At 42.2% G+C, this 14,441-nt stretch overlaps 1 protein-coding gene across 1 annotated transcript in view; it reads right to left on the bottom strand.

The window, feature by feature from the left end:
- HHATL (hedgehog acyltransferase like) overlaps positions 1-14,441 on the bottom strand; it is a 691,105-nt gene that overhangs the window by 62,292 nt on the left and 614,372 nt on the right. The window lies entirely within an intron of this gene.

The following is a 14,441-nucleotide window of genomic DNA, read 5'->3' as shown; positions in this document are numbered from 1 at the left end:
ACAGAGTCTGGAAATGATTACTATGAAATTTTTGTAGTGGTGAAGATATCCACTAGATCCCACATAGTATCATAGCAAAATCTATTATGAAACAAGGACTGGGCCCCAAATATATTATTTTACACCAATATGACTGTTCAGTAGGGAATCGGTACTTTGATAAAAATAAGTTATGTACCTACCATAACGTTCCATGTTAGTTGTCTTCATCTTGCCTTCCTTCTTGCTGTTTGGGTTTGGAGCCGATCCTCGGCTCCAACTCGGCCATCTTCTATAACTCAAGAGCTGTTCACTGGCTCGAGGCTACCCCTTATCCCAGAATGCCCAGCGTCAGCTACCCAGATGTTGTGATAGCGCACACTAGACATAAGTAAAGTAACCAGCTACCTAAAAACTGGTTGTCCAATACACCTAAACAAGGAAAGAGTCATAAATTACCTGGCATGTGACGTAATAAAATATACTCAGCCAGTGAAAACAAAAAGGAACTCCTCTCAATCCTCTAGGAAGGGGGAAGGAGGGAGGGACGCAAGAAGGAAGGCGAGATGAAGACAACTAACATGGAACGTTATGGTAGGTGCATAACTTCTTTATGTTAAGTTGTCCATCTCACCTTCATTCTTGCTGTTTGGGACAGCATCCCTAGCACCTAAAATCTTGGGTGGCTTATTTGAACAAACTCTTCAGAACAGTAGAACCAAAGGAAGCTCTGCTCCAGGAGACCATATCCACCTTGTAATGAGAGATAAAAGTATGAGGGTTTGCCCAAGTGGCAGCTGCACAGATTGAGTCTATGGGCAACCTAGACTGAAAGGCTACAGAGGTGGCTAATGCTCTAGTAGACTGACCTTTTGGTTTAGCTAGTAGCTCTTTATTTCGTAACTGATAAATAAAGGCAATAGTATCAGATAACCATCTGGATAAGGTCACCTTAGAAACTGGAAGGCCTTGTTTGTTGAAAGCATAAGAAAGAAATAACTGGTCTGACTTTCTTAGTTCCTTAGTTCTATGGAGGTAAAAATGCAATTGTCTGTGCACATCCAGTTGGTGGAGCTTGTATTCTGCCTTGTTGCTGTGATTGGGAAAGAAAACTGGGAGATCTATGGATTGATTTAAATTGTTCTCTGAGCAGACTTTAGGAATAAAGGATGGATTGGTCCTCAGAGAAACTCTGTCCTTGTGAAACACCAGGTAAGGACGACGAACACATAGTGCTTGAAGTTCTGAGACACGTCTAGCTGAAGTGATAGCAACCAGAAAATGTGTTTTCCAAGAAAGAAATTTTAAGGAACATGATGCTGCTGGTTCAAAGGGAGGCAAAATTAAGGAAGCTAAAACTAAATTGAGATCCCAAGGAGGAGGAGGATCTCTAACTGGGGGTCTAAGAAGAGATGTTCCTCTCATAAAGGCCTTGCAGAGCTTATGAGACATTATGCTAGAATTAAACATACCGATATGAAAATTAGAAATGGCAGCTAGCTGTACTCTAATGATAGCGGAAGCCGCACCAGACTGAAAAAGTTGTGCTAGAAGTTCAAGAATTTTATGGACTGAGGCTGAGAAAGGATCCAAATTTCTAGATTCTGCCCAGTAAGAAAACCGTTTCCATTTACTAGCATACATTTTCGTCATAGTAGACTTATGTGAGGAAACAATAATATCACAGACTGCTGGGGAGATACTGGAAAGCCTGGCTAAGCTTGGAAGTGGAGTAACCAAGCTGTGAGCTGGAGAATTTGAAGGGATTGGTGCAAACGGCCTGATTGATGAATCAGAAGATCTGGAACTGGGTCCAGAATCCACGTTTGATCCAGAAGGTGGAGGTGCAGGAACGGAAACCATATCTGTCGAGGCCAATATGGGGCAATGAGGATCATTTTGCAACCCAATATCTTTGCTTTCTGTATGAGTCTTGATATTAGGGGAAAAGGGGAAAAGCATAAAGGAGTCCCTGAGGCCAATCATGGACTAGAGCATCTTTGGGTATATGACCTGGAAGAGGAAGTAGGGAGAAGTAGCTGCTGCATTTGTTGTTGAGAGGAGTGGCAAATAGATCGCAGCAAGGCTGTCCCCATTTGCAGAAGATAAGATCCGCAACTTCCTGATTCAGAGACCACTCGTGAGGCATAAGGATAGCTCTGCTGAGCCTGTCCGCTATGACGCTGGATTTCCCAGGGATGTGCATTGCTATCACAAAACGTTGGGAGGAAATTGCCCATTGCCACAGTCTGAGTGCTTCTCGACACAAAGGGTAAGACCTGGTCCTGCCCTGTTTGTTGATGTACCACACCACTAACATGTCCATTTGGATTGCAATGGTCCTGGAAGGAAAAGAGTCTTGAAGGGCTTGCAACGCTAGGAGCACTGCTCTCATTTCTAGGACATTGATATGCAGATGGTACTCGCAAGGTTGCCAAGTGCCTTGGACTGTCCTGCCTAGATAATGCCCCCCCCACCCTATCAGGGAAGCGTCCGTGGTCACTGTGGCTACCAGAGGGGTTTGTATGAAAGGTCTGCTCTGAATCACTAGTGGGGAGACCATCCACCAAGAAAGGTGCCTTTTGCATGCTTCTGTGATCAGGATCATGTGAGACATGGGTAGCTCCTGGAAAGACCACTGCATGAAAAGAAGCCACTGAAGGATTCCCATGTGGAAATGCACTAATGGGACAAGAAGAATGGCAGCTGCCATGGAGCCTAGAGCTTGGAGGACATATCTGACTTGAATCCTTTTGCTCTGCATTAGAATTAATACTTGTTGACGAATAATGGAAACTCTTCCCTGTGGTAATCTTGCAAACATTTATTTTGTGTTTAATTCTGCTCCTATGTATGTGACAGACTGACAGGGCAACAAGGCAGATTTTTCAAAATTTACTGTAATGCCTAATTGAGTGCATGATGTGATTGTATAATCTCGTGCCTCTAAGAGTTGATGCCTGGTGGTAGCAGTCAGGAGCCAGTCGTCTAGATGGGGAAACACCTGGAATCCTTGACGCTGAGCCGTGACTACTGCCATACACTTGGTGAACACCATGGGGGATGAGGTGAGACCAAAGGGCAGAGCTCTGAACTGGTAATGACTGGCCCCTACCCGGAAGCAAAGAAATCTCCTGGAGCGTCTGTCCATCTTGATATGGTAGTACGCGTCCTGAAGATCTATTGAGCACATCCAATTGTCCTGACCCAGAAAAGGGAAAATGGACTGCAGTGTCACCATCTGGAACTTTTCTTTGTGTACAGATTTGTTCAATCTGCTGACATCCAGTATTGGTCTCCAGCCCCCTGTCTTTTTTGGTACTAAAAAGAATCTTGAGTAAGTTCTGGATCCTAGTTGGTCTGCAGAAATTTCTCAAATGGCTCTTTTTTCTAGCAGTCTTGAAACTTCTGTGACTGCTTGATCCCTTAGATTGGGTGGGACATCTGGGATGGACTTTTTTGATTCTATGGGGGATTGATGGAAGGGAATTTTGTAACCTCCGGATATAATGGATAGTACCCATCTGTCTCTTGTTATATTTTGCCAGGCTTTTGGGTACAGCAAAAGTCTTCCCCCTACTGCCTCCAGAGGTGAGCAGTCAGGCAACGCTTCAGGGATGCTGGAAGGGCTTGGCAGAGAAGGTTTCTATGTCACCCTAGTTTTGTGGTCCCCCTCTGCCACAAGGGTGGCGTCTGTTATTGTTGTTTCCCCCTCTGCCCCTGGGGGAAAAGTCACCATGTGTGTCAGGCAGGGGTCCCTAGGATTTTTGGAAACTCATCTTTCCGCTCTTCTGACCCTTGGGATAAGGTCTGGAATGGGTGGAAAAATGGACTCCCATAGCAGAGAGAGTCTTGCCTTTCTGCTCATACCTGGTCAACGTGTCTTTCACCTGAGGCCCAAAGAGAAAGGAGCCATCAAAGGGAGTACTTGTGAAGGACACTCGAAAGGGTTCCGCAAACTGACACAGCTGCATCCAAGCATGTCTCCTCAGAGCCACACCTGTACCTGCAGCTCTGCTCGCTCCATCAGCTGCATAGGAAATCAGCCTCATGGAGGAGTTGACTATGGAATTAAGAGTCGCAAGGTGAGAAGCTAATTTGGCTGGTACTCCCTCAGCTGTAGGATCTTGAAGGGTATCTCCAAGCTCTTTCAGGAGATCCCTTTGAAGACATGTAAAATGGCATAGATAGTTCAGGGACCTCATTGAAAAGGTCGCTGAAGCAAACATTTGCTTTCCATATCTCTCCATCATCCGAGACTCTTTGTTTGGAGGATGAACAGATGAAGAGGTTTCTGCTAACTCTTTCTTGGTGGCTACTGCTACCACCATGGCATCAACAGGCACACCTTTGGAGAGGAACTGTTTGTCCTGGGGGGCTGTAATAAATTTGTTTGGTCTCCTCGGAGTAGGTTCCACAGAATCTGGAGCTGACCAAGCCTTTCGAGCCACTACTGACATGAGTGAATCAAAAGGAGGAGATACCCAGGAGGTGGAAGGTCGGGAACCGAATGCGTCCAGGTATACAGACTCGTCCTTGGTAGGGGCTAGGGAAGTCCAGTCCCCCCTCTGTCTAAGCATTTCAAGGATGTCCGAAAAGGAATCTTCAGAGAGGGACCTTGGGGACCCTTCCAATTCATCCATGTCTGTATCTGAGTTGACAGACTCAGGGGAGTCTATGTGCTTCTTCTTGCACTTCTTATTCTGGACAGGCTCTTCTGAGCGATCAGGGAAGGCTTTGGAAGAAGAGGGATCACCCAATGGGGTGTCCTGGGGCATAGGTTCCCTACGCTTGGGGTCTGGTGGAGGAGTAGAGGTTGGAACAGACACCATGGGGGAGGAGCCGATGGAGCTGGCAGTAGAGCTGTTTCGGGGGACAGCACACTCCGCATGACCTCGAAGGCGTCCCAAACTCTAGGCAGAGAAAGCTCTGGCTCCAAAGAGACAGGAGTCCTTCTCCACATCGAGGGTGATGGCTCCGAGGCTGATGTTGGAGCCGAGCTCACCTGCGCCGAAGCTCCGAGGGGAAGAACGGGGTCGGACAAGGGCCTGATGCCATTCCCCTCCTTGGAGCCGACGAGAGAGCCCCGGCACCCAGATCCCTCAATAGAAGGTACAATCAAGGTAATTGGAGCCAACGTCGGAACCAAAGGAGAGATGATGATCGGCGCTGATGGTTCTACTTCCTGCAGATCCATGGTCTCTGGCTCCAATCTAAATGTAGTTGGAGGAGGAACAGAAATAGAGGCGTTTGGAGCCAATACCTGCTGAGGTGGTCAGGACAGTAATTTTGCCAGGGCCTATGACTTAAGCAACCTTCTTACTACTCTCTCCACATCATGATCCAATAATCTAGAGGATCGAGAGGAGTGGGAAGAATGATGGCTACGTTCACTCTGTAACAAGGGTGACTGAGGTGCCGAGCGGATGGACTCCAAGGACGGAGACCTCAGTCTCTTATGGCTCCGAGATGGCTCCGAAATAGCACATGGAGCTGATGGAGGAGTTGCCTGGCACTGACATACTTGGTTGGTCAAGTAAAGGAGTCGGCTCCGAAGGTGGAGCCGACAGCTTGACAGGCTTAGGGGATTTCGATGGCTGAGTACTTTTAGCTGGAGAATCCTGAGGCTTCAATAATCCCTGAAGGACTAATTTGTTTTTGTGCTCCTGCAGGACCCTTGGACTAAAAGCGTGACATATAGAACAGGAGTCCTGCAGGTGAACAGTGCCCAAACAATATACACAACTAGTGTGCCCATCTGTCAGAGACATTTTCTGACAGCATGAGTCACACTTTTTGAAGCCAGATACCTTGGTATCTTTAGACATTTTCCTAACAACACCAAACTAAAGAACCACAATAACAATAAGAAAAAAAAAGTTATAATAATTATTACAACTTAAATGGCTAACCTAATAGAGGGGGAGGAGAACTCTCTAAGTTAAAATGAGTTCAAGGGAAAAGAGGCCTGCGGAAAGGAGCGACAGCCAAAAAAGCACACACACACAATATAAGGCGATAAAGGGTATAAGTACTAAGAGACTAAGGTTAATAACACTTTTACTATTAAAATTTTACAATAACAGCAAAAATATGTAATACAAAACAATACTAAGCCTGAGCCAGTAAAAAAGCAACCTCGCAGCTGAAGCGGCAAACGAGATCTGGGTAGCTGACACTGGGTATTCTGGGATAAGGGGTAGCCTTGAGCCAGTAAACAGCTCTTGAGCTATAGAAGATGGCCGAGTCAGAGCAGAGGATCGGCTCCGAACCCAAACAGCAAGAACGAAGGCAAGATAGACAACTTAACATGCAATGTTTTATGGAATAAGAGATTTTACAAGTAAGGATATTAGATGGTCTATTGAATATTATACAGTTCTGAGTGCCACAGAGTCCTACCTTATTAAAGTTAAATCCTTATATGCAGGAACTGGACAATTAAAATGCAAAACTTCCAGTTCCATGGGCTAAGTTAAGTTTAACTACAGTTAAATTTGTTTTTTCACACTACAAGGATATCATAATATATGTTTCATTCGAAGAAGACAAATCTTATAAAAGCTTCTAAAAAAATCAGTAACAGTTCTTTACACAAGAAGTAACCCTTTTTTGCTTCAGAATGTTATGACATTTTTCAAGCCTAGAAGAAATAGAATATCTAAAATGTTCTGTTAAGGCTTAAGTAATCAGTACTTGTCTGCGTGATCATGAACATTTGGCTTAGATTTAAATAATTGGAAATGATTACTGTTAGAGGTTAACCATGTAAATGCAAGGAACTATTTGTGACTTTCTTAACTTGATACAAATCATAAAGAGACACATTATTATACTCCTAATATGCATTACATGAAGCCTAGGTATTTTACAATTCTTTAGCTTTCTCTTCTGTATATGAGATGATGCTAAGTTGATTTATGCCGTTTTTTGTTTTTCTTGGTCTCCATATTGCATGTGCTTTGTGCATTTGGGCTGATTATGAAGACTTCTATTAGCCAAAGTCATAGTTTAATAGAGGATGCTTGCAGCTTTGCTCAGACATTATCTGAAACAGTATTTAATTTAAACTGGCAGCATCATTGGTGTTGTGTCTAAGTCTGGATTAACAAAAATACTTCCCACATTACTGGTGTAAAGAGAGAAAATAAAGAGCCTAGCGGAAATTTTTGTGGTTCTCCGTTTTCTTGCTATTTCCTCAGGTAAGAGTGAAGCATGCTTCACTATTTATGCCTCATGTTGTAATCCACTTAAGAGCCAATGGAATCCTCTACATGCTGCTTCACTGAAGTCCCTGTCCATCAGGAGTCTAAATGATGTGGTCAAGATCTGTGGTGATCCAGGTACAAGACAGGTAAGTATTAACACACCAGTGAGTAGTAGTCTCAGTTTTTGTAATATGTGATCTGAAATTAAAAATATAACATTGTGGATTGTGTTTCTAGGAGGCTTTAATTTAAGGTTCTTTTGGTGGATGTTCATGAAACCATGCTGAATGTCAGTCAGTGGTCTACATTGTTCAGCACAGCTTAATCCATGTGAAATTATGTTTCATTATTTTACTTAGGAAACTGGGTAGTGAAATCAAGCTGATAAATAATGTATTTACAATGCATCCACCTTTTGTATAGAGGAACGACAAGCACATTTTCCAGACTGTGAGAGTGATGTTTGCTTATGATCTGTTTATTTGGACTGTGGTAGGCATATTCATGTACAGCCTGTTCGTTGCTAGTCAGTAGAATTAGGATGGTAAATTAGTAGCACCTGCAGGACCTACCATTGTCTTCCAGAGTAGCTTGCTTAGTGCATTGGAGTTTAATGTTCTCAAGTTAAAGTAATAGTGCTAATGGTCATTTCACAGTACACATTGTGATTGGGACAAGTACATGTAACTTGCAAACAAAGGTAAATTCACATCATGTAACAATAGCTGTGGGTTCCCGTGTACGGACTGTGTTTATAGGAGGCTTTCACATAAGGTTATTTTGGTGACCTTAGTGAATCTATTACAAACTTTTACAGGAATTCTCCATTAATCATCTAATTTCCTTTGAGGTGGTCAGATTTGGTGGTGTTAATTTCAGTTTTTCATTACTTTCTTTGCATCCTATAGGTGTATTTGTCAGAGGTAAATGATTAGTTCTTGTATGCCTGTTTCATCTTCCATCTAATTCATGCAAATAACCAGCTACTGTGTTTACCTTTCTTCATTATAGTTAGTCCTGGGACAACCGTGTCAAATATCTACTGGGTATACAGTTGAAAGGCACAGTGACAGATTTCCGCATTTATCTTGGAAGGAATGTGATTTGCTTAGTAACCTTTTTGCTGAGGAAGAAGCAGGGTTGAAGGTGAATGTCTGATGACTGGCTCACATTTTCTGAAGGAAGCATATAACAAATCACATTGTTAATTTGGTCATTATGAAAGTGTTGCGGTGAACATGCTGGGTTATACTGGAGAGCCTAGTAAAGGTATGAACATGCAGAGATATAAACTCACACCACCTCAACATTTACTTGTCAAGCACAGAGAAAGTAAGACATCTACTGCCTGAGGTGGCTTCCCCTTTTCTGACTAGGTGGGTTCTATCAGTGAGCCAGCTGGCTCCCCATCAGGTAACATATGGATTTATGCCTAGTTGAGAGAGTTTATCTATTATGCCCGAGTGGGGAATAGTGTTGAAGGCTTTGGCCAGGTCATGGTAGGTGGTGTGCACTGTCTTCCCCTCAACCATGGCTTTGGTGACTGTCTCAAAAATGTTGATCAAATTTAACAGACATGACCTCCCCTTGAAGAAGCCAAACTATGTGGGATCAAGTGTTTGGAGATTGCCAATGTCCTTGTTAATGAAGTCCATGATAATCCATTCCGTGGCCTTGCAGATAAGGCTAGTTAGGCTGATGGGTCTATACTTTGCCGGATCAGTGGACGCTAAACTTTTGTGTAAAGGGATGACAGTGGCTGTCCTCCACTTAGCTGGGACAAAACCAGTACTCAGGCTTTGGTTGAATAGGGTGCCTAATGGTGCTGCAAGTTCCTGCCTGAGTACATGTAGGATGCAGCCTGGGATGTTATCAGGTCCCATGGAAGCTGTATTTTTTGCCTTTGAGAGGGCAGTGATGACCTGTTCCTTAGATATAAGGGGAAGGGAGCAGGCACTGGAAATGTCATGATTTACTGATGGGGGGACAGGGGGTGAAATTTTCACTGAATCTGTCAGCCAGCAAGTTTGCTATATCTACAGCATTTGTATATGTGGTGTCCTTGACCACCAGTTCTGAACAGATCTGGATTCTACCTTTGAGATCACAGAAATATGTGAAGAAGGCCTTATAATTGTCTCTAGTAGATGTGGCCAGTTTGGACTCGAACCTTGCTTTGGAGGATTTCACTAGTGCTCTTATTTGCTTGTTTAGGCTAAGGTGAGATTGCTTCCAATTGGGAACCTGCTCCTTCTTGGTCCTGGACAGCAATTTTTTTCTTTTGTTATAGATTTTATTTATTGCAGATGTCCACCAGACAGGTTTACTCTTCCTTGCCAGAGGATGATTTAGTCCTGTCAGGTATTCCTGATTCTATGCATCTATATAAATTTTCATATAGTAATTTGGTATAGTTTTGGACACTGGTGCCAATTCCTAGAGAGGGGGAGGGGGCACTGAAGCTGTTTATACCATCCCTCAGGAGGCTGTAATCAGTCTTGAAGAAGTTTTTTGATTGACCCTAGTTAGAGTGGGGTCGGGGGAGATGGTGACTTTGAATGTGACCGCTATATGGTCGGATCTTGCAAGGGAGGATGATACTGCAGGGATGCTGCAGTGGTTACTCATGTTGGTTAATACCAAGTCCAAGATATTATCACCTCTTGTGGGGGTATTAGCTGTTCTAAAGCATTTGCATTGACAAAATCGAGGAATCTCTGGGCATTTGTGTTCTGGCAAGAGTAGTTCTTCCAGTCTATGTTTGGGTAGTTAAAGTCACCCAGGATCACGGTAAAGGGTTGAATCTTGATAGCTCTGAAGAGGTCTAGATAGGCAATTTGGGCATCTTGGGTCAGATTTGGGGGCCAGTAGCTACCTATGATTTGTATAGGGTCTTGCCATTAGTTAACTGCACCTGGAGTGTCTCCTGTGCATCATACTGTCTGACCAGCCTGGAGGTGTGTATGTCTTTAATGTATATTGAAACTCCACCTCCTTTAGCTTTACTACTCACAGGTTGGAGTCTGAATGTATGATAGGATGAGTAACCAGGAAAGGCTGAGGTGCTCTCTACAGCTTTGAACCAGGTTTCTGTTAATGCACAGATGTCAGCATTTTCCAGGGTTAGGAATGCTTTCAATGAGTGCAGTTTCATGTTTAGACTCCTAGCGTTTAGTAACATGACCTTTAATTTGTGTTTTGTTGAAATTTTTATGTTGGTAGTTTTAACCTCATCACTTTTCTTGAAAAAGGCATTGTAGGGGAGGCAGGAGCCTTTGCCAGAGTCCTGAAGCCCAGGTAAGGCAGAAGCAGGCCATCTCAGGCAAAGCATTGTGGTCTGTCGATTACATCTTCCCAGGATGTCAGGTACTGGATCCCACTGGAATGACACCAGAAACTAAGCCAATTGTTAAAGTCAATCATTTTCTGTTTGTATTCAGGCATCATTCTGGGTGACGGCAGAATGCTGCTTAAGGCTAGGGACATACCTGCCTGGGACACATATTCAGCGAGTTCAATCATGTCTCTCTTCATATAGTCCAGGGAGGTACATCTCAAGTCATTCGCACCAACATGGACTATGACAGAGTCATAACAGTACCTGCTGTTGAGAGACTTGAGTGCGTCTGTGATATGGCAGATTCTGGCCCCTGACAGACAATTAACCATGCCTTTCTCATTATCCAGCCTGGTGAGAGGCACATCTGTGTGTCTCGCAATGGAGTCACCTATGACTAATATGCTGAGTTTGTGGTTAAGCCTTAGTGCTTGTGAGACACAGGTGTGTGAACTATGCATAGTATGTGATGTGAAGAGCTGTGGAGATTGCGTGTGTTTTTGCCTGGGAGGTTTTTGCCTCGGAGGTCTCCTTTGTTTGGGTATGTTTTTGTTGAGGACCTCCACATATGTGGGTGTGTGTTGCATAGATGTGGGTGGTGTTTGAGGTGTAGTGATTGTGTTGACATCCTTCTCAGTGCCAGATATACTGGCTTGTGAGGGAGAGAGCTTGGACTCTAGGTTCCTAATGTAATTGCATCTCTCGCAAATTGTGTTCCTAGGTGGTAGTCGTAGGTGGTTATCTGTGTACATAAGGCAGTTGCTACACTGTCTCAGAATGTCCATATCAACCAGACTGGCAGGAGAAACTGTAGGAAATTGTCCATCCATATTTGTCAGAATCTGAGAGAGAAGGCCAGAGAGAGCTAAGGGGTAAACCTAAAGCCCAAGTGCTTAAACCAAAGATAAGAGGCTTAGAGTAACACTTACAATTTAAACAGGTTATAAACAAGCAGTAACAAATGCAACAGAAAAAAAGCAATTGAACACTTTAGAGAACAAGCCGCAGCAAGAAGCAGAAAAAGCAAAATGAAGTAATAGAGCAGGAGGAGAAGGAAACACAAATACAGTAAAAGAAGCTGAATACATTTCTGTCACATCTTTCTCAGCCAACTACACCTTTCTTCAAGACTGAAGTTCTCTTAGTTCTCCTTTTCTGTGGATTTTAAAACAGAATAGTGTTCATAATTTATACTACCACCCTCAAACTGCCTGCATGTACAATAAATGTCATCTTACACTGCATAGCTAAATGGTTGAAAATGACTGTATAGAATGTTTTTGGTGCTGCAATTTTCTTCATAAGAGATTTACCCTGGGATTTAGAAAGGCTTAGTATGATGAGTAAGTCATATCCCAGACAGTCCAAGAGAGTGGCTAATGTTTATTAGTCATTTGCTGTTCCCCAAAATGCTCGCAGGTTGCAAATTACTCAGCTGAGTGATTTAGAGAATAACTTATCCAGTTTATTTTGGAGGAAAAAGCAAATGCCATCAAAAAACAGGGTCACTCATTCACTTCTATGATTGCATTTACAGTGCTGTTAAGTGCAGCAGAGCTGTGTGGGTGTCTCAGTGTGCAAACATACATGGACATTTGGACATGTATTTCTGTGTGTGTGTGTGTGTGTGTGTGTGTGTGTGTGTGTGTGTGTGTGTGTGTGTGTGTGTGTGTGCGTGTGTATGTGTGTGTCTGTGCCTGTGTTTGTGTGTGCATGCAACATGCATGCAGGTGTATTGGTGAGTGTTTATATGTGTGTTAGTGCGTATGGAGTGGCTTACACAAACACACACACACACACACACACACACACACACACACACACACACACACACACACACACACACACACACTTCCACCCATAGGCATGGACATGAGTGTAGGTGTGTATGTACGTGTGTTTGCATGCACACATATATAGGGTGCCTTTGCAAATCTGAATATGATGCATAGGCTGTTAGGGAACACTGATGCGGTTAGGTCTGACAATGCATTGTTGGTTCAGAGACATGGTGATGAGACACTAATAAAGTATTTCTCATTGTGACGGTACCATATCTGAGTCAGAATTTCCCTCCATTTTTCTAGATGAACAAGCCCTGTTGGGCAATTAGTATTATCGAGGAGAAATTCCTCGAATCCCAGGGTTAATTTATTTGTACTTTGACTGCTCGATAGCAGCTTCCCTGCTACTTCCTGAGTTTGAAGTGGAAGATGCTATAAGTCAACAATCAGATATGGATGAGTTGTAACGTACTGACTGCTACTTGTCATAACAAATCATCATTGCCTGTGTTTCTATTACAGCAGCAGCAGTGTTTGACATTATTGTTGTGTTTTCCTTTTCTGCACAGTTGGTGGCATTAGTATATATCAGTAATGAAAATGGAGGTAGATTATTTAGACATGTAATCCATATTGGACTGCTAGTTACATCTAATGTTTAATTTTAAATGTCAGTGTGTCAGAATTAAAATATTAGGAGTGGCACTGGAATGCATTATTTTCTTGGAGGGCAGTTTTATATATATATATATATATATATATATATATATATATATATATATATATGTATATATATATATATATATATATATATATATATATATATATGTATATATATATATATATATGTGTGTGTGTGTGTGTGTGTGTGGGAATGGGTACGTTTCCTATGTTGTTAGTGTTTTATCATTTCATTTAGGTTGTGTATCAAATACAAAGTGTTAGTTAAGTCATTGCGGTCATGCATATAGTTTTGGAGACAGAGGTTTCCTTTTCTTGCTGTTAGGTTTTTAAAAGATGGTCATTTTATAGCTTTTCACCTGCTTATATGAAAGAAGACTTGTTTTGCTTTAGTCTTCTGTTTTAAATTAAATAATGATGATTAACATATAGGCTGGAACTCATAAAACTATGAGCCATGAAGTAGGGCTGGTATACAGAATAAATATGTACCAAAGCCTTGTCTGATTCAAGAGCACTGTTACACAAAATGGTTAAGTCACTCCATGTGGTCTTACCCCACTGTATAGACATACATGGAGTAATGTAAATGATCTCCCCCAGCTTTGTCTACAGTTTAAAATATAAATGTTAAGAGGATGAGGTAAATATGATAGAAAGAAAGCAATAAAATGAGCTGGCAGCCATGTTTCTTCAGTGTAAAAATGTACCAACCAGATGTAATATGTGTACAATAATTAGGTAATCTTACAAGACAGGCAATTCCCTTGAATGCCTAATTTAGATTTTAGTTCTTTTTTGAAAATATATAGAATTTTAATTGGTCTTAAATACTTTGATAGTTCATAGTCAAGTACTAGGCTAGCTGCCACTGTGGACTATTGTAAGCCTAACCAATTTTCCTTCCAAAGGTGAGAATTAAACCCTTAACCTTGTGACTATGAGGTAAACATCTTTACCATTGTACCAATCCAAATCTATGAGTGAATGCTACACCTACTGTCCGAAGGGACACTTTAAGCATAGTCAATAACATGATGTCAGAATCAAACTCTGTACTTTGTGTTTATAAGGCAAAGACCTTAACTATTATGCCAAACCCATTCCCTGTGTATATAGTTATGGATACAGAGATTTCCTTTTATGTCGGTCACTGGTTGCTCTGCCCCAAGTTTCAGTAAAATTCCTGTCTTTTAGAGAGGGCATTTGCTGGAGGACTTAAAAGTCCAATTTGTAGTGTAATAAGCAAGTACATAATTGAGCACAAGACAATTCTCTGTGAAGCAGTTTATGAATGAATGTGAGATGTATATACGTCACTTTATTTTTCAAATGTCATCTATTTTAGTATATTGAAAAATGTACAGTATTAAGTAAAGAATAGGAGTCAGGCTGTAACCACACTTTCTGAAGTGGGTAATAGTTTCCAATAGTATTATTCCAAATAAAAGT

Source organism: Protopterus annectens, chromosome 3.part0, assembly GCF_019279795.1.
Source record: "Protopterus annectens isolate FY-2018-M chromosome 3.part0, PAN1.0, whole genome shotgun sequence".
In the NCBI taxonomy this organism is placed as follows: Eukaryota; Metazoa; Chordata; order Ceratodontiformes; family Protopteridae; genus Protopterus; species Protopterus annectens.
The sequence above is the reverse complement of the archived record's forward strand: the minus strand, read 5'-3'. Positions and strand labels throughout refer to the sequence as shown.